Here is a 22,441-nt window from a genome sequence, read left to right on the forward strand (position 1 = left end):
CTCGGGGGTAGTTAGGGTGCTTTACTTGATCGTATTTGGAAAGTTGACGGCTTAGGTATTTCAGCAAGAGTAAGGGCTAAGAGGAGGACCTTACAAACTCCCAAAAAAAAAAGAAAGAGCTGTCCTTAGCTTGAAATAAATAAGGAATATGGGAAATCTTCATTCGCACGTTACACTTTTAGCTTATGGGTAACGCTAATTTACCCTTTCTTGGCTGGCTAGCCTATATAAGGTGCACTATATTTTCTTTTCTTCCAGTATTATTCCCTTTGTCTTTCACTTCTCTTTCCATCCCTTGTCAAAATTCCTTAGGTTTGTCTCTTTACTCATTATCTTACGTTATGGATCGGTGGCGAGAGCTAGTTTTATCTGTAGCCATTCCTCATCTACAACAAAAAAGTGAATCTGTGAGGAGAGATTTTGTGGAGCGATATAGGCGCCTGCTATTTTCTCACTTGGAAACTTCAGTAGCTCAAACCAAATGGCGGACATTTTGAAGTATAACAAGGGTGACCCTTTGGGGTTGGGATCACTTTCGTAATAATGTCCGTTTGGCTATGGTTACTGAAGCTATGGGTTTGGGTCCTCAGTATTACTGCGTGATGAGGTCAATGCATCGAGGTTTTTCAGAACGATTCTTTTTGCTTGCTCAATTCCTTCCTCATCAAAAGATATCTATATCCTCACTTTGGTTTACCACTTAGAGGGCCCCTTAACTTCACACCTCATACTAGAGAGATTAGTGCAATAATTTCACAGTGAATCTTTCCTATTGATGAGAGGCCTAATATGTGCCCTGCTTGTGATAGTTGCTTTTGTGATCATGTAATGGATGGGCTTATTGACCTCTAGAAAATGTATCTTTGTTATATCCCTTAACAAGTTCATCATGTTCTAAGATCTTGGTGCCTGTCTTAAGTCCTTCTTTCTCTGATTTTTCTTGATGGATATAATGAAAGTGGTTTTGAGTTATTATATATTGTATTTGATAGAAGTCCCTAAGAGAATTTCAAACTTAGCTAAATCTATTTATTGATTTTGTATACACAGATCCAAGTCACAAGATGTAAAGGAAAACGCTAATCTCGCTATTATTTAGCAAAAGGTCGGTTACAAAAGTTCAATAAGATAGAACTTGGATTTTGTAGTTACATGGGCTAACATGGTTTAGTTTGATACAAAAAAGAGGAGAATCCTGATAAAAAAAGATGAGAAAACTGAGAAGTAAGGCGGTCCCAATCTTTTCAAGAGGCATCTTCAATGGGATAGCCCTTCACTGGACTAAAACCTCCCGAATTGTTCGATGTTGTAGCTTCCACTCCTTCATTTCTAAAATTTGTTCTGGCTCCATCTTGAATTCTTCCCGTGTGATAAGAATAGTATCTTCATCATTTAGGATGTGAAGGGGATCTGCAACATATCTTTTTAGCAAGCTAACATGAAAAACATTGTGCACATGCAAGTGAGGGGTTAAAGCGAGTTTGTAAAATTGGTCCCCTATCCTTCTCAAAATCTCAAAGAGTCCACAATATCTATACGCTAACTTTCTATATTTTCCCAATTTGAGTGAACTTCTCTTTGGCTTGACCCTAAGGAAAACTCTATCTCCTGCCTTAAAAATCCGGGGAGATCTATGTAAATCAGCATAACTCTTTTGCCTGTCACTTGCTCTCTTAAGGTTCTCCCTTATTATTTTGATTTGACGATCCATTTCTTCAAGTGTATTCTTTGCTGCAGGTACTGGGAGACTTGAGTCGGCCATTCTGAGCAGAATGCTATAGTCTTGTCCATAAAGAGCTTTGAATGGTGACATTCCTAGGCTTCTATGGTAGGAAGAATTATAAGCAAATTCCACTAAGGGTAAAAACTTGATCCAAAGATGAGGTTGTTGACTGCAGTATGATCTCAACATATCTTCTATGAGTTGATTAACTCTTTCAGTTTGTCCATCTGTCTCTGGATGATAGGCTGAACTTAGGTTTAATTGAGTGCCTAAGGATTGGAACATGGCCTTCCAAAACTTAGAGGTAAACTTGGCATCACGATCAATGATTATCCTAGCAGGTATTCCATGTAATCTGATAATTTCTTTTACAAAAATTTGAGCAATATCTGCTGCAGAGGCAGTGGTTTTGACTGGGACAAGGTGAGCTACTTTGGTGAGTTTATCCACCACCACAAAAATTGAATCAAAATTTCCAACAGTCTTGGGTAACCCTGTTACAAAATCCATACTGATGCACTTCCACTTCATTGTAGGTATATCCAATGGTTGTAGCTTCCCAGGAATCTTAACTCTTTCAGCCTTCACCTTTTGGCATACCAAACACTTCTTAACATACTGTAAGTTATCCTTTTTTATCTTAGGCCAGTAGAAATTCTGTTTAAGAGAAGCAAACGTTTTGTGACAACCTGGGTGAGCTGCAAGGGGAATTTCCAACAGTCTTGGGTAACCCTGTTACAAAATCCATACTGATGCACTTCCACTTCATTGTAGGTATATCCAATGGCTGTAGCTTCCCAGGAATCTTAACTCTTTCAGCCTTCACCTTTTGGCATACCAAACACTTCTTAACATACTATAAGTTATCCTTTTTTATCTTAGGCCAGTAGAAATTATGTTTAAGAGAAGCAAACATTTTGTGACAACCTGGGTGAGCTGCAAGGGGAGTTTCATGAGCTTCCTTTAGAATTTGCATCCTTAAGCATGTAGGTATGCACAATCAATTCCTGAAGAATAAGAGTCCATCATGAATAGAGTAGTCTTCCAAATATCTTTTCTGAACTTGAGCTTGGATTTCTTGGATCAACGGACCAAATTGCTCATTAGTTGGGAGGGCATTTTGAACTTCTTCGGGTAGAGTTGAATGGACTAGTGTAATGGCAAGGGCCACTACTCTTCCGCTTAGAGAATCGACAGCTTGATTTTCCTTGCCTGGTCTAAATTTGATCTCAAAAGTGAACTCTTGTAGGAACTCAACCCATCACCTTTGTCGCATATTGAGATCTGGCTAAGTGAAAATCCACTTGAGACTTTTGTGGTCAGTAACAAGCTCAAACATCTGACCTAGAAGATAGTGTCTCCACTTTTTGAGGGCATGAACCACAACCAATAGTTTCATGTCATGGGTGGGATACTTCTTCTCTTGAACCCTGATCTGTCGTGATTCATAAGCTATGGGATGGCCTTCTTGCTGTAGGATCCCACCTATACCTTGTATGCAAGCATCCACTATCACCTCAAAGGTTTTTTGAAAATGTGGAAGTTTGAGAACATGTTCACTGGCCAAAATCTCCTTTAATTTGTTGAAGGCTTTATCCCTCTTGTCTGACCAGATAAAGGGTTGCTCCTTCTTAGTGAGTTCAGTGAGAGGGCCTGCGATGAGTGCATAGTTGTTAATAAATACTCTACACCATCCTGTGAGGCCAAGAAATCCCCGTACTTCTGAAACAATCTTGGTAATGGGCCACTGAACTACAACTTCCACCTTAGTTGGGTCGGGAAACCTTTGAAACTATGTATCCCAAATAGGCAACCTTCTCTACACAAGAAAGAGCATTTGCTACGCTTGGCGTAGAGTTGGGCTTTTCTGAGAATCTCCAAGACATGGAGTACATGCCGTTCATGATCTTCTCTAGTCTTTGAATATATAAGGATGTCATCACAGAAGACTAAAACAAAATCATCTAACTCTGTCCTGAAGAGGTCGGTCATGAGACGATTAAATGTGACACGGGCATTAGTTAGGCCAAAAGGCATGACAGTGAACTCATAATGCCCAAACCTTGTGTTAAAAGCTGTTTTCGGAATATCCTCCCTTTTTATCCCAACTTGGTAATAGCCTGACCTGAGATCAATCTTGGTGAAAAATTTGGAACCACCGAGTCGATCAAGCAGCTCATCTATGCGAGGCAAGGGATACTTGCTCTTGAAAGTACACTGATTTAGGCCTCGAAAATCTATGCAAAGTCTGAACGTTCCATCTTTCTTCTTTTGGAAGAGTACAGGAGCACCCCAGGGAGAGACACTTGGTTTGATGAAACCTTGTTCCAAAAGCTGAGTCAACTGATATGGATTCGGAAGGTGACATCTTGTAGGGAGTCCTTTCTATTGGTTGGTCACCAGGAATGAGCTCGATCTCGTGTACTAATTCCCTAGGTGGTGGAAGAGTTGTCAATTCCTATGGAAAAATATCTTGATATTCATTTAGCCATTCAGGCTCTGATTCTTCTGATTTGGTCTTTGGTTTATTGAGCCTTATAACAAAAATTGACAGTCCTTTCTTTAACCCCTTAACCAAACGACTGGCTTTGACCACCTTCAGGGGAGCTTTCCCTGTCCTGCCTTGCACTGAGACTTGTTCACCCTTTGAGTTTGAAAAAGAGATGCTTCCTTCACTACAATAAATGTTGGCTTTATTTTTGCTCAGCCAATCCATCCCTAAGATTCCTTCAAATCGGCCCATCTTTAGGATTCTAAATCTTTGTTGGGTTGACTGACCTTTTAGTTGAAAGGATAGGTCTACCATCTGTTCATCTGTCAGAATGGTGGATCCCATTGGTAGAGAAACCCGTAACTTATGGTCGGTGGGTTGGGAGGTGACTTGCAATCTTTTTACACTTTTAGGTGGCAAAAATGAATGTGAGCTACCAAAATCAATAAGAAAGGAAAGAGTTTACCCTCATACTCTCCCTTAGTCTCAAGAATGGAGAATTGTCGATTTTGGCCACTGGAGTCCAAGGCAGCATAGATGTGGGCTTGCTCCTCCATCTCATCCTTTACTGAAATGAAGTTCACAGTGGATGATCTAAGTGGGTTGTTGGTTGGATTTTGTCCATGAAGATGAGGCATAGGATTAGGTCTTTCCTGTGCTCGATTTCTCCCTCTGGTTTGAAGGTTTCTGAATTGTCCCCCTTGATTGGGTGGATTCAGACGGTTAGCAGGAGGCACCAAATAATTGGAGTCATTTCCTTTAGGGCATTCGTCCTTCTTATGACCAAACTCTAGGCACTTGTAGCATTGAATTTGTCTTCCACTTTGAGTGATAGGAAGGGCATTCACACGAACAAGGTGGGGTGGCAGTTGGGGTTGCCAGTTGGCTTTGGGATAAATGGTACTTTATTTGCTTGATAGGGCTGACTATGGTAAGAAGGAAATTCTCACTTCCTATTAAACAATTAACCCTTTCGAATCCGCCCACCCACCGAACCGTTTGATAAATGCACCTTCACAAGGTAGTACTATGATACTAGAAAACAATATTCCAATCATGGCGAAACAAGAATACATTTCAAGCATTTGAAAGCATCATGCAAACTGTTGCATACCCATGCAAATGTGCATTTATCAGATCGTTCCCACCTTTTCCTTTATAGAATATTTTTACTTCCTTTTTCCTTTAATATTAGTAAGATTATCTAGTTATCTTTCAAGCAATTACATATACTTCTCCAGGCATATCCCGATCCTCATCCCAGGACACGGGTATCCTGTCTCCTCTGCCACGTGAGAAGGCAACACCTTTACACAGATTCCAATTCTTATTTTTCTTTATCTTGTGTGGGAAAGGCCTCAAAAATAATCTACTTTAGGTTCCTTTTAAATCAAGAATCCCGAGAAGAAGAGCAAAGGTCCAGCTGATGAGGACGATTGCGGAATAACCCATTTAGGTTCCTAACCTTTCGAAGGTTCCTTTTTCCCAAACAATTTGAAGAGTTCCTTAATTAAATCACATCCTCCTCCCTTATCATGATCCCTCGATGGATCCTTTTTCCTTCCTCATTTTTCGGTTAGCATCAGGCCTACCCGGACTAGGCCGATTTTCGGATGCATCCACTGGTCACATCCACCCGGCCGGGACACACTCCCATTCAATCCCATTTCTAGGGCAGTGAATGAATCCTGAGCTCAAACATAGACCAATAGTTATCAACCCAAGCCGAAAAGGACCATCCCCCGTTGTATCCCATAGGTAAACACCTGCGCCGGCCTTTTTCCAAACGATGAAGACAAATTCACACTTAAATCACTATGTTATGCAAGGGCTATCCACGTCATTCTTCTCGGTAAAGTTTTTAATCCTAGTTTAAATTTTTAGATTAAGCTCCTTCAATTATAAACCCTTAATTCCTAATTCCTTTTAATTTTCTATTCAAACAAGACCTTAAGAAAACAATGACTCTCATGGAAGTTTAAGGTTTTGTCTCTACATAAGTTTCAAGTTATCCCCGACTTTGATGAATCCCATTTTGATCCCTTTTCATCATTTGCAATCCATGGGGCATCTCCATGGAAGCGATGGGAGTTTTATTTTCAAGCAACACGGTCACGACATTCGTGAAGCTATCCCCTTACTCCCCCCTTCGAATTTGCAAAACAAACTACAAACTTGAAATGAACAATGCATATGCTTTCTATAATGAGTTTTTGCTTGGTGTGATCTATGCGTGATATACACAAAACATTCGAGATGCACCAACTTACAACCTTGGGCAACTAACCAAAACTTCCCATGATTGCTTATGCAAGAGTAAAACCCTTCTATGCATGGTAGTGTAAAATGGCAAAGTTCCTAAGAGTGGATTTGCTAGTGTATCGTAAAATATGCATGTAATAGTGTATGAATGATTAACAAATTCTTCTTTAGAAAGGGATTTAGGCATACCTTTAATACCGTGGAGAGGATTAATCAAGTGGCTTAAAGAGGCTTAAGGTTTCGGAACCTTAATGTGTAGATAGTAGGGTCTTCTCCTTGCTTTGGAAGAGTAACGGCAAGTGTCAGATCTATGATCAATTATAAACCTGTTTCCTAGGGGATGTGCTCGACAAGTTACAAGATCCACTCGAATGACAGAATCTTGGAATTGCAAGTAGACATGGTTTTTGGACCAGTCATGCACCATTTTTGCTTCCCTCATGAAAGGATGTCCTAAGATCATCTCAGATGCCATAGTGTGCTTGGAGAAGTCCATAACAATGAAGGTAAGTCTTATTTTATGTCCAAAGACCTTGATCTTGAGATCTTTTAGCATCCCAATAGGTTTAACAATAGACCCATTGGCCATCTTCACTACTATGGTTGTGGTTGCAAGGTGAGGTCTTCCCATAGTTTCCCAGCAATTTTTAGTCACAATGCTAACCCCAGCGCCACCATCAAGGATTCCCTTCACAATTAATCCCTTGGTAGTCATTGGTATGGTTGCATTGGATTAATCGCCCTCAAAGTATTGTCCCAACTTGTTAACATGTATTTCTACAACAAGGTTCTCATCTAGGTTGGGTTGTGGATCTAAGTGTTCCTCCTCTATTGGCATCTCCCCAACTCCAACCATCTGTGCAAATTGTGGTAGCCCAAACTTCAGTTCTCCATTGAGGAAGGCTCGAAGAGCTGAGACTAGCTTAGGGTCTTTATATAGTTTGGACATGATGCTGATTCTAACTTCTGAAGACATGAAATCCATTAATTTGGCAATGTTTAACGGCACCTTTTGGGCTTCATTCCCTTGACATGGGAAAGATGGATCTCCATTTCTTCGATAGGATCAGGTAGTCCCTCTGTAAACATTCTTTCCATCAAGAAGTGAGTACGCCCACTTTACCATGACTTTAAGTCACTTTCTTCTTGGATGACACTAGGTATGGCTAAAGGTCTATGGAGTTAGTGAGGTTGTTGTTGCATAGGGAACACGGTGTCCGTAATCTGAATCTGCCTAGGTGCTAGTTCTAGTTCCCTTTGGGTATCTTCTACCAAACTCCTTAATTGCTTGACTGGCACGATCTCCTTTGTAGGGTTTGGATAAGTTCCTATCTTCTTCTTGGATCTTGGCCATTGTGGCTCATGAAGATCTTCCTTGTTGGTTTCTATCTTAGTGGTCATTTTGGTCTCCATGCTTTCACCTGAATCAGAATCCTTTTCAGCGTCGTTCATATATACGGGGTCGTCACTGGTCCCTATGGTCTTTGAACTAGGGTCTGACTTCGCTTCTTTTTGCGATCTCTTCCTTCATGTTTACTTCTTTTTCTGAGATTGGGAAATTGATATCGTGTCTCTTTCCTCAAGAATATAATTTTGTTTTTGAAGCATCGATCATGTGAGTACGTTTATCGGTACCATAGGTGTACTTTGTGATGGCTCCTCGGTAACCTCAATCAAGTTTAATGGCATGATCTTCGGTGCATTTGGATTATCTGGACATTGGGCAATCAAATGATCTATGCCATATCGATTACACATGAGTATCGGCATTGTAGATGTGCTCGCTTGATTGTTTGCATTAGTGTGGCATTCTTTTGTAGCTTAATAGGACACTCGGCCACATGATGTGAACCTCCACACTCATAGCATTGAAGAGGTGGTCTCCTTAGCAATGTAATTGATATTTTGGCCGCTTGCAGCAAGAGTAGCTACTTGATAGTAGAGATGTTTGACTTGTCCCCAATAGTCCTCCATGTAGTATTGCGGAGCACGATTGTCTGAGATCTGCTAAAGTCATCTCAGATATCTTTGGCTCCTTAGCAATAGGCTTTAGGGTCATTGGATGATGCCCAGATGTTTGCGAGCTAATAGATTTAGGCTCAACAGACACTCTTTCTCCTTGAATCATTAAATTGTCCTCCAATTGGATTGCATTGGTGGTGACTGCTTCCCAAGTGGTGGTACCTCTAATGACTAGGCCATTGTAGATATCCTCATGTCGTAATCCCCTAATGAATCTATCAAGCATTGAAGCGCTCATTTGGATTACAACGAGAATTCAAATGCTTCAAGCGACTAATAAAGTCTCTCACCGATTGTCCTTCCTCTCGTTGGGCTTTATGGAGCTGAGAGGCTACACCCCAAAGCACTCCCTCTCGTATGTATTCTTTTAAGAACAGTCTCCTAAGAGTAGGGTAAATCATTTTTTCTTCCACCCTTAGGGTTCTATACCAATCCCCTGTCTTCCCACTTAAGGTTAGGATTAAAGCATTACTCTTATGCAGGTCATTGTGTTCTCCTAGAGAATCGCATATTTTCTTAAACACTTTGATATGCTTTCTCACATCCCCGTCTCCACTAAATTTTTGTGTGAGCTTGGCTATTTGTACTGCCTTGCTTTTAGCTTCTCTATCAGGCGTGTTACGCATATTCTTAGCAATAGATCGACCAATAGCTTGAGCAAATGTTGCCAAGTCACCTAAGTGAGCAGGCACCGTGGGTGGAGGTGCTCCAGAGACTACATGTGGGGTACGTATTGGCATTGGGCTTGGCGTATAGGAAGCTCTTGGATTCCACGTTTGGTATAGTGTTGTGCCATGTGGCGGTCCAAAGTTCATATTGTGGCCCTAGGCATAGCAAACGTTGGATGTGACATCCTAATGCTAGCCGATATAGTCCCATGGAAATAAGAACTTGGGTGTTGTGGTTGTGGAGCATAGGTAATTGAAACAATGGGAGGGGTAGGGACTACATGAGTATGAGGACCTATAGGTATATACGATTGGTACACACTTGTAGGTACTGTTGTAGACATTGAGCTACCATGTAGTGGTGCTTTACTAAGAAATGAGGTCCATGGCGTGTTTCTTGGCATGCCCATCATTGGGGTAGGCATGGTAGACGTGGCGTCATGAAGGGAAAGATGAGCTAGACTTGGAATGGAAAAGTAAAGCTATCACTGGTGGGCTCAGATTGCACTGAGACCCCCGGAGAAACAACATATGGGGGATCCATCGGACTTACCGAGGGAGTCTCCATTTGCGATAAGGTTGGTTGTTTAGCCTTCCCTGTATCCAAGAATCTCATGAGACCCGTTGAAGGCATGTGGATCCCCTTGTTCTGTCTCTCTAGCTCAATAACCCTATGGATGACCTCACAAACTCTTTGTTGTTGATCCTCCACACTAGTAGCGCCCGTTGTGGACTGTAGTACATCTAACCAACCCACGTGATAGGTGTGACCTATATATAGGTCGGTTAGAGTTTCCGTTTGTAGTTCTTGCACTGAGACCCATGGAGAAACAACATATGGGGGATCCATCGGACTTACCGAGGGAGTCTCCATTTGCGATAAGGTTGGTTGTTTAGCCTTCCCTGTATCCAAGAATCTCATGAGACCCGTTGAAGGCATGTGGATCCCCTTGTTCTGTCTCTCTAGCTCAATAACCCTATGGATAACCTCACAAACTCTTTGTTGTTGATCCTCCACGCTAGTAGCGCCCGTTGTGGACTGTAGGACATCTAACCAACCGACGTGATAGGTGTGACCTATATATAGGTCGGTTAGAGTTTCCGTTTGTAGTTCTTACTCCCAGTTCTCATTTAGGAACGCTCCATCTAGGCTTGAGGTGCTAGGGATGTCCTTTGAACTAGATGCAATGTGGCTCTCTATGAGTTGACCCTTAGTGGTTACTAAGTCAGGAGCACTTGATGGCTCTCCTAGCAAGGATATTGACCAACGAGATTTCTCTTTTAACTCTTTTCATTGCTCCGCCTTGTGTAAGCTCTCAATTTCCTTTTCCCTAGCCGCAATGATATATCGCTCAACCTCTTGCACTTCGGCAACGCTTCTACCATCAGGTAATATAACCTTGGAGGGGCATAGCTCTGAAGAGTCAGGGGGTGCAGTGAATGAAGTATTCACGTGCACACTCTCTAAGAGCATAGGGTCTACGTTAGTCATGAATGGAGAATTTACTTCCCCACCCCCCTCATTTACATCGTTAGCTCCATGTTTGGGGCGAGTGGCTCTACTAAAAGTTTCCTTCAAGCGGCTAAGCACTCTCGGCCCGGACCGTGGACCCATGGCATGCATGTCTTGGCTTGAGCTATTGGCATTAGGCATTGGGAAACCCTCCATGACGTCGTAGACAGAGGAAGAGTCACTAGCCGCTATGTTTGGGTCTTGGTTTGTACTACCTTGGGTCCCCGCCGAGGGCCCGAAACCTAAGGTAGGTGGATATTGAGAGCTCGCGTAAGTCAAAATGCTCTCTAGTTGCTCGGTCTCTAGCACACGACCAGAGCGTAGATGCATGTGCCTTTTTCACCCTACAAGCATCAGCAAATAACCTCGAGGGTTAACCGCTTACTTTTTTAGGCGTCCGTTTTCACTCGTTTTTTTATATTTTTTAATGACTGGTTTTTGGATTAGAGCGTATGATAGCTTGAAATGAGCGTATCACTCAAGGGGTCGTGGTGTGCTTTACCGCACAACGTTGGGTTACCTGAAGCTCCGTTGGTCCTCAAAAAGGTCGATTTTTATTTACACGTGAGGTTAAAATATGTAATTTTAAAGGGGGACTGAGAGCTTGGGCTTGGGTATGGGGAATATTCCCGATCCCGGTCCTACCTTTAAATTTTTTTATATTTTTTGGATAAGGTCGCCGTGGCCACAATGAGGCGTGAGCACACACACACCTAACCTACCTACTTACAACTAATACAGCTACTGTTACACACTAACACACTACTACAACAACTCCTTAGCTAACAAAACTACATATTGTACTTTACACAGAAGTTACATTATGGATCTACTACCTTAATCCTAACACCTTATCACAGAGAAAACACAATACCTTTCAACACCTTATTAACAAAAAAAACACAGTAACTTTAACAAAACAATACACAGCAGCAAAACAAACTCCTTCTCAACACACATACCTTCCTTCTCTACCTTTCCTACAATTCAAAATGCACCACAAAGTAGCATAGAGTGCTACTTAAGCTTAATGCAAGGCATTCCCCGGCAGCGGCGCCAAAAATGTGTGCGTCTATCGCACGTGTCGATGCAAGGGACTTGCCGATACATTGTGTGCGATCCGCAAATGGCTCCAAGCACACAACTAAACTAATTTAGCAAGCTCAAGGGAGCAAGGGTGTGTCACTCACCGCCCTACGCTCGCCTTCGTGGAGGATTCCTCGCCGCGACGAAGAAGGAGCCGCCGTTGTGCCGCGCTCAACCGCTTCACCGCCGTCGTGCCGTCGTCGCAATGCTCGATCACTCTCTCTCTCTCTCTCTCTCTCTCTCTCTCACACACACACACACACACACACACACACACACACACACACACACACAAACACACAAGAAGACGAACAAGAAGAAGATGGAGATGGAGCAAGAGCACTCTTCAATTGCACAAATGAAAGAATAAGTGATTTTTAGGTTTAGGTGACTTTTATATGAGCTTGCCCCATTCACACTTGGGTGCTCATACTTAGCCAACTAACCCTTGAATGTTCTTGTTAGAGTGCGCCTCTCATCGGTGACCACTCTTACCCTTTTCCTATTGGACCAACAAGCCTGGTCCCTACGACGTCTGTCGTAGGTGATAGGGTGTCCGTGAGCCGTGAGGGTTAACACTTTAATTAGTCGAGTAGCCAATATTCATAAAATTTCATTATTATTGATCATGGCCATTGATAACAACATAAGAAAAAGTTGTATGTATGTGTAACTCATAGAAGACTAATGGAAGTCTATATAACAGATAGAAGATTGTAAAATTTTCCACATCAAAGGCTGAAATTGCTTGCATATTGCCATCAATATTGAAATCGAAGGCCAAATGATCCTAGGTCAAAGTTTTGATAAGACCAAGATCTACAATTCTCCCAAAGTCTTAGTCAGCTTGTGCATGCTCAATAAAATTATTGTAATAAAAAATAGCAAAGCAAAGTGCTAACAACACGGCCTAAGAAGCCAAGGTTTGCTCAAGTAGCAAATGTTAGAGTTAGGTTTGCACAATGCGCACACACAACTTTGAGAAGGAGAAGTGAGAGCGCACAGTATTGAGTACATGTTTGGGTGGTTCTAAGTGTGTTCAGACACATCACTACCAAAAAAGTAACACAATTCCTGTTCTTGTTCAACATTGGAATTGGCCTCGTATACTCTCCGATAGTTGATCAAAAGCACAAACCAAACGCTTGTGATAAATGGCCAAATGACTTGCCTACAAAATGGCTCGAAGTCAATAGTGAGGGTTGTAACTAATCTCGCCAACATGTATGAGAAAATGATCGTATGCACTCTCAAACTCTAGAACTCATTCAAAAGTTTCAAGTTAAGACGGCTAAATCAAAGAGGTCCATCAATCATTACAACAAGAAGCAAACACCACTAAAAATGCATGGAAGAAGCCCCATGTTGATTAGAAAGTTAAGAAAGAACTCATACTACAAAATATATGCTCCCACAATATAAGCAACAAGATGAAGAACTTTTGAACCAGAATGATAAATTGATACGGCAATGTGGCACAACAAGGAACAAAATAACCAACGGCAAAGAAGCACTCATGCAAGCTTAAACGTCAAAAGAGAATCTAGATGTTATGAAGACAAATATAGATGGAAAATGTGTACAATGCCATCATTGCAATGTTGGATAGAGACGAGATTGACTTTATACTAAGGATCTCAAAGAATTGATCCAAGGGTTATAAGGTAAGATTATGTCATTGGAAGCAAATTCCACTCTACACTGGTCAACGGGCTATTTTTGGAAAACTTTGAGAAAAGGAGTAGGCATTGAAAAGACCCTTGATAAAGAGAATAATGAACATCCAAAATATAAATTCCAAAATAAGTTTGATGGCAATGACAATAGCTATGGCCAATTCCAAGTACTAGTGAAAATCCAAATGAAGTGAATTTAGAAGGTGAACATAGCTCTTATAGTACATATGTGAATGTACAAAGATAAGAGGATCCTTAGGGATATGGGCATATGATAAGCATGGAAAAATACCTAGTGAGGAAAAAGGTACCTTGGGAGTCATAAGTATGTTCAAACACATCACTACCAAAAAAGTAACACAATTATTTTTATTGTTCAATGATGGAATTGGCCTCTTATACTCTATGATAGTTGATCAAAAGCACAAACCAAACATGTGTGCTCAATATGGAGGCTGAGTAGGTAGGCCAAACATATAAAGCACTATCTTATGTGTTTCAAATTGAATTTGATGATCTAGAAGTAGTGATAAATGGCCAAATGACTTGCCTACAAGTTAGCTCAAAGTCAATAGTGAGGGTTATGATGGCTACTCTCGCTAGCATATGTGAGAAAATGATATTATGAGCTCTCAAACTCTAGAAATCATTCAAAAGTTGCAAGCTAAGACTGTTGGATCAAAGAGGTCCATGAGTCATTACAACAAAAAGTAAACACCATTGAAATTGCATGGAAGCAGCCCCCACACTAATTAGCAAGTCAAGAAAGAGCTCATACTACAAAATCTGTACTCTCACAATATAAGCGAAAAAATGAAGAACTTCTAGAATGATGATTTATAAGGCAAGTGGCACAACAAGGAACAAAATAACCAACGACAAAGAAGCACTCGTGCAAGCTTGAAGGCCAGAAGAGAATCTATATGTTATGAAGATAGATATAGATGGCAAATGTGTACAATGCCATTACTACCAATGATAAATAAAAGAGGAGATTGAATTTACACTAAGGATCTTAAAGAATTGGACCAAATGGTTATAAGGTTAGATTATGTCACTCAAAGCAAATTTCACTCTACACTAGCCAACGGGCCATTTTTTGAAAACTACAAGAAAAGACGAAGTAGGCATTGAAGAGATCTTTAACGAGAAGAATGATCACCATCAAAAAGATAAATTTCAAGATATGTTCGATGACAATGATTATAACTATGGCTAAGAGCCAATTCCAAGTAATTGTGAAAATTCAAATAAGGTGACTTTAGAGGATCTAAACCACGTGCACCTCATCTGTCACATCTCAATTGTACCAATAAGGATTAAAATTAGATTGAAAGACAACAATCAACTGAATTTAGACAAGTAGGGTAGAGAGAAAGATTCTTAGTGTTCTTTTATAGCAACTGAATCTTTTGACAAAGATTTTCATGTCAAAGAAATAGTTCAACCTTGGCTTCAAGTTGCCAATGGAAGGAAACAACTGCGAAAAAGGAAAGAGAAAACTATCATAAAAGGAGATATTCCCAATCAACCATTAGTATCTAGACCAAACAAGATAGTATTGAACTTATCGTTGAGAGTAAATTTTGGGCAAATGCCCACGACATAACCATCTATCACAATCCTTAAGGACATTTTATTGAAGCTTCAAGAAGAGGGGATGTAACTATGCAAGTGTGAAAACAAGTGGACTAGCTAAGGATTAATCTATAGAAGAAAACATTAAGGAGGTTTTGGACTATGAAATAGCTTAGACTTTTGTAAAGTTGCTTTGTTCTTGCATGCTAGAGCAAGGAATGAGGGGAAAATGCAAGGAAACTCATTTTTCATGAGGATCAAGGTTGTTGTTTGCTTCAACATCCCATTGTGAGGGAGGTGGTGTGCCCTTGCACATGCACGAGGGAAGGGGAAGAAGAAGAGAAGAGTAATTGGGAGTAAAACACGCTAAGAGAATGAATGTGTGCTACCTTTATTGTTATATGAAGAGTAGAGTTAATGATTAGTCATGGGCGGCCAACCACATGACTTTACCCCAAAAATCTCCCATGTAAAGACCAATGTGGTTGTAAGTGGCTATGACTAAAGCTATTATGTACAACTGTGAAGCACAACAGCTTCGTCCTTCTACAACTAGGTTCATCCTACACCCATTAAAAATGGATGCAATGTGCAAACTTCTCTGCATCTAGGCTCTTTGTAAGAGCATCCACTAGGTTGTCACCATTTTGGAACTTGACAAGCTCCAAAATGGTGATAACCTAGTGGATGCTCTTACAAAGAGCCTAGATGGGTACTCACTCCAAGGCAAAACATATTGAGATCTCCTTGCTTAGTTTCAAATATAATGGTAATGGGTACATCATTGCCTTCTCCCCTTACATATTAAAACATTGCAAGTCTTGTGGATATAGGATTTGTGAGACAACTCAAGAAACTCTAAGTCCATGGAGCATGCGAAGCATGGTTATGCATATATTTACAATGGCAAAGGTCAAAGAGGTTACACTCATAACCATGCCAAAAGTAAAGATCGCGAGAATTCTCATAGAAAATCTAGAGGCGCTTTGCACAATGTCAAGTGTTATTGTTGCCACAGGAAAGGAAATTTAAAGAAAGACTATTGTGCATGGCAAAGAGACAAACAAAAGTCTCAAGATAGCAAGAAGTCTAATACTTTTTCAAGGGAAAAGCTAAGATTGAGAAGCTCAATGTGCTAGTCTCCTAAGATTGTAGTTGTGTGTGAGATCCATACTTCCTCATTTATTATAGTCTTTACAACAGATCTTAGTCTAAATGCTCTTATTGCACAATATGTTAGCTTTTATCAGAATTGGATCAAAGATTCCGAAGCTAATTTCCATGTGACGCCTCATAGAGAATGGTTCTCTATGTATCCACATACTCATGGCAAAGTGAAACTCGATGATGCCTATGAGATCAAGATACATGGTGTTGGAGACATCAAGCTAGTTATACATAATGGCACATAAATCATTGTAAAAAATGCCAGACATTCCCCAAGTTTCCTTCTTGATGCCAAGTTAGTAGAGTTAGCTTGATGACTTGGGTTACACGACCACCTTTGGGGAATGGTTAATGGTTAATGAGGAAGGGAGGTCAGAAGCATGGAACGCTTTACTCCGTGTTTGTTTCGTGTGTAAAAGATGATTTTGTATCCATAGTTGAGCTACCATCTACAAAGTTGTGGCATAGCCGGCTAAGCCATACGAGCCAAAATGTAATGAAAACACTAGCTTGTTTTGGTTACTTTCTTATGTTAATTCATTCTAATTTTTCTATGTGTGATCACTGTATTTATGGTAAACAAACTAGCAACACCTCATTTTCGTTGACTAGGAAGCATTTACAGCTACTAGAGCTTGTCCATTGGGATGTTTTATGATCCTATGCCGACGAAGTCTCTAGGGAAAGCTAGCATTTTTTTAAAAAGATGATTCCACTAGGAAGGTGTGGATTTATCCTTTACATCATAAGGATCAGGTCTTCTCTACTTTCCAAAAATTGTTAGCATTGGTAGAAAATCAATATGGCAAGAAGATCAAAACAGCTTGCATACTAATAATGGTGGAGAGTATGTCTCCAGGGAGTTTAAGAATTTCGATAACAAGAGAGATATTAAGAGGCAACTTACTACACCTTACACACCCAATGAAAATGGATTTGCAGAAAGGATGAATGGAACAATTCAAGAGAGAGTCTCACAACCATGCTTTCTATGATGAATCTGACTAACCAAATTCTAAAGGAGTTGTGGTCTAGAAAGAAGCCACAGTATAACCATTTCCATATCTTTGGATGTGGAGCATATGCACATGTGCCCAAAGAGCTCCAGAAAAAGCTAGACCCAAAGTCACACAAGTGCATTTTCCTTGGTTAGTTGTACACCTAGCACCCAAAATATCATGAATTTATTTGCAAATCACATGTTATCTTCAACAAATCAAAGATGCATAAAACACATATCAAAGAGGTTGAGTATAGAAAAGTCACCTTCAAGGACATTGTCTCAGAATCTATGAAAACTAAGAAGGCTAGTGATGTACCTCGTAGTGCTCCAATTGATATGGTAGAGAGTGGTAGTTAGGCTTTGAGATTTATTAGCTTTGCGTCCTTGAACCGATAACCACCTTTCGGCTAACCTAGCCTCCTTCGTCCCTCGGGACTAACAAGGGGCAGTACAGGAATATTAACCCGTTGTCCATCAAGCTCAAAAACTATGTCCCCTTCTTTCATGCAAAGCTTGAAAAGATTCTTTATCAAGTAGACCTTGTTACTTGTGCTTTTGCTCTCATATGTATTGCATAGCTTGTCCAATAAAGCTTTACCAATTGATTCATATTAACCCATGACAACATTCTTCTTATTTGTAGTACTTTTAGTCATGAGACAAGCTTGTTGGTCTCGTAGGTGTATGGTCATTAATTAGGTGATTGTCGATAAGAGATGCACCACAAACTTTATCAAATAAGGATTTAGTGTTGATTGACCGAGTATGGACGCGCGTATGTGAACAAATTGACCCACATAAAAGATAGTGTAACCTAGTTTTTGGGTCATTCTTAAAGATACTAATGTAAAGTGCTCTTGCTCTCCTTATCTCTACCCTTATCCTCTCATTGTCTCTGTGTAAGTGTATGTGAGCATGAGAGAGAGAGAGAGAGAGAGAGAGAGAGAGAGTATTGATGACAATACGGTGATGCCGAGGTGGTTGAGCAACGGAGACGAGCTCCCTCTTCAAGACATCATGAGATTCCCTCTTGGACAGTGACACAGTGAGGTGAATGACACACTATATACATATGTTGAGCTTGTTTGTAGCAAGGTTGTGTGCTTGCAGCCTTCGTGGCTTGCACGTCGTGCATAGTAAGTTCCTCTATAATTGACATCTTTGGCACCGTTGCCTAGGAGCATGCTGTGCATTGAGCTCTAGGTGCAGGATGTGTGTGGTTTTTTATAGGTTCACTATCCACCATTGTTGTTGCACTCTATTCATTGAAGGAGCATAAGAGATAAGGTTCATGTTTCTATGTTATTTCGTTCATTGCAAACGATAGGTAGGTAGTAGGTAGATTGTGAAAGGTTTTTGTTAAAAAAATTGTAACTTAAATTTTTGTTTTTGGTTTAGAGATTGCAGGGTAAGGGTTAAAGTTTGCGTAGTTTTTTGAGAAGAAAAAATAAAATGTTAAAAAAATAATTTTTAAAAAACACCAAAGAGGAAGGGATTCTTTTAAATCAAAATATTGAATTGACACAAAAAAAAAACTCCAACTAGTCCCCGAGCAGGTGGAAAAAAGAAAGACCCCAACAACACACATCCTTATCCTCATTCTTTGATATATATATATGTATATATTGTAACATTTAATGCACTAGTAACTTGTGTGTAGCAGAAATTGATAACATAGTGAGAATTTCATTAAGAACAAGTTCCTAGTGAGCATAGAGAGAGTACTTAATTTGAGAAAGCAACCTAGCAATTTATACCTAGCTAATTTGGCATTGACAATACTTGAAAAGAGAGAGAAATAGAACAATTGACAACAATTGAGGACCGGATTTACATGGAGCCGGTCCCCCCTCCATAAAGGCTTTGAATTATAGCTTCTCCCATCAAAGAAGACTTTTGTACAATACAATTCTTGTGCTCCTTGACAAAACTCGTTGGTGCAATGAAGATGGAAGCTTCATGCACCAAATTATTCTTGAAAAACACACCTAGTGTCCCTAGCCTCAGTCCCAAGACCTCACACACCTTCAAAAATGGGGATAGCTAGAAGGGAATGAGGATAGATTGAGAGGTACAAGAGGTATCTTGCAAGAAATAAGTATTCTCCTCACATAATCACAGCATAGCTTAGCTTAGTAATTAGCATGGTAGAGGAGATGAGCATGCCATGAAGCTTGGATCTTGGTTGGATTTGCATTCCATGGCCAAGAGTTGTTGGTGTACGCCCCTACTTCTCATTGCTTGGAGAAGGAGATGGAGTTCTTCTTGCACACATGAGTCGTGTGTGTGTGTGTGTGTGTGTGTGTGTGTGTGTGTGTGTGGCAATGAGTTAGAGTAAAATGCAGCCTTTTTCCCTCATCTTGGCCAACCTCTCTTGCTATTTGCTCATGCTGTCATCCTATTGGCTACTGCAAAGCTTGGTCAATGACAATTTAGAAGCATAATTGCTAACCTTGTGACATGTGACCCCCTTTCCCCTTTTGTGAGAGTTTTAGGTAATTAAATAATTCAATTAAATTCTCATTGGACCTCTTGGTCTTTTGGCCAATAGGAATCAGGCTAGCCATTGGGCTGTTGAATGCTCATTGGACCCTTGGTAGACTGTTCAATAGTCTTCTAGGGAGCTCAATTTCTATTGGTTCTCTTATCAAGCATTTTTAAATTGATTAGACTAATTTTACTCTAGCCTAAATTCTCATTGGTCCACCTCTATGGCCATCCAATAGGATTTGAGGGGAGGTTGGGGACAACTGGCCTAGGAGCTTGACATGTGTCTAGTATTCCCCTTTGTTTAAAGGGGAAGCCTTGGAGTGTGTGTGTGTGTGTGTGTGTGTGTGTTTCTCTCTCATCCCCTACAATAAGGGCTCGCCCCCTCCTTCCTAGGGATGTGGGAAGACTTTCTAGTCTTCCCATGACCATCCAATTTCCCCTTGCTTTGGCCATTGGATAAACGAGTTAATTTTTGGAACCTTAGCCTATGGAAGTCTTGATGGAGCTAAACCTTAGGTCTTTTAAGCCCTATTGAAGCACATTGCTCTTTTACAGGCTGTCCCCCTTTGGATCCCTATTTTCCCTCCTTTTGATCCCTGACACAGATCGGTCAAGCAGCCTTACCAATATTCTGGCTTTTACTCCCCTGGTACTTCCCCATATTAAATGATCAGTTAACATGAGAAAATCATTTGGGAATATTAGATATTCATTGTTATGACACACACACACACACACACATATATATTTATATATATAGAATGTGTGGTCTTATGACTATGTATGTACGATTCTACATCGACACAACCTAGAAGAGGTTTTTTGGGAATATTTTGTTTTTAATGAGTGAATATACTTAGCTTCCAAATCTTCACAAGACTACTTGATTTATGCAATCGGATATCTTTGAGGCTTAGGCTAGGATTACAATCTTGTATGGAAGTTTAACTTCCAAATTGTAATTTCCTAGTCAATTGCAAAAGGCTCCATAACTGCTACTTCTCATGTTATCTAGTCATACTCCACAAAACTGATAGGGAATTCCTCTTGACAAGAGGGGGGAGGGTTTCAAATAATTTGGACTTATCTAGACCATGTGTCAATTCATCAAATTTTGGTTTGTTTAACTAGGGTTAATTTGCAGAGTTATTGGATTTTGCAACTATAAAAAGAATCAAGGTATAGCACACCTCTTTTTTTGATGGAATGGTTACCACAAATTTTCAAGATAGAATCATTAGGATTAGTCAAACATAAAGCTATATTGACTTAAAACTTTAATGATAAAGATTATACAAATACCCTTGTTTGCTAGAAGTCGTTTCAAAGATTTGTACATGACATTTGTGAAGATCGTCTCAACATGCTAGTTATATCCTATCCATCAAAAGTATCTTTCAAGAAGAGGCAAGTTGACAGTTGTTTTATTATGACGTTTAAGATATGCTTGCTAATTGTTCTAGGCAATTGGCCTTCCTCATGAGAGGAAGATCATCACAAGGTTGACCTGAGATGACCTTCCTATACTAGGAAACTCAACACCCACACCTATATAATGTCTCTTTCTTAGCGAAAAGTGAAATTGAGCCTAGTAGATGAGCTTATAAAGAATGGGATGGTACAACCGTGCCTTGTCAAAATTCTTGTGACTAGATTGATATTGTTTTGATGTCAATAATGAGTATACATAGAGGCCTGCAATGCATGTGGAAGCATCTATATGGGCATGTTAAGTTTATCATGCCCATTATGCATTTGAAGCTTTCTCGCATAGCATATTGTTGCACTTTGTGTGTTCCAACTAAACTTGGTATCAATCCTCCTACATATCCTCTTTATAAGGTTAATCATTGTTTTCAAGTATTATTTAATTGCAGAGCCTCCTCCAACCATGGCCTGCAGAGGAGGGATTTTTTGCGATGAGCCACGAATGCAACATAACATTTCTCATAATAGACAAGAACAATCCATCTCATGTGGGGCCGCTATTGAGCATGACAATTTGGAAGTGACACGATAAAGAATGGTCAACTTTCTTGTTGCATGTAGCAACGACCGATACATAGAGCCCAAAAAGATTTAATACAACATGTGGACTTGAGAATGTAAATCCTCATGCATGTGATTTAAAGATATAATTTAAATATACAGCTAGTGGACACTAATTGGCAAGCAACCTAAACTTTTTCTTTAACAAACATACTACCATACATTTTCAGAGATGTGAACCACATAGAATACTCCACAACATAATTTCTAGCAACACAAAGACTTACGCGTAGGTCATATCAATAAGACCCGTTTCATTCACCATGGTAACGGCATGTTTCCACATATAATGGAAATCTATAGTGGATTGGGGGACTATGCAAAGTCCCCATATATAAAGGGGATTGCATAGTTTTTGAAAATTGGAATATGAGAAAATACACAATGAAGAATAATATGTCAAATATAATTGGAAGTATCAAAGTAGCCGACTTCTAACCCTACACCCTTTTTTTTTCCAAGGCACACCCATTACACTTTGAACTCAATCATGAGGAGAGATTCATGGATCAACAAGAAGAATACACAAAAACTAAACATGTCACTAACATGCCTCTAATTAATTACTTTTTAGAGCCACAAAACACTGGTAGATAAATTCACTTCCTATTGCATGATCAGCACCAATTTACTACCGCTATTTCTGTTTTTTGAATTGGCTGACATTCACTACTTTCAGAGAACAGTTTTCGCACAAAATCTAAAATAAACGC

This window comes from Adiantum capillus-veneris, chromosome 15 (assembly GCF_014529385.1).
Source record: "Adiantum capillus-veneris isolate H3 chromosome 15, ASM1452938v2, whole genome shotgun sequence".
In the NCBI taxonomy this organism is placed as follows: Eukaryota; Viridiplantae; Streptophyta; class Polypodiopsida; order Polypodiales; family Pteridaceae; genus Adiantum; species Adiantum capillus-veneris.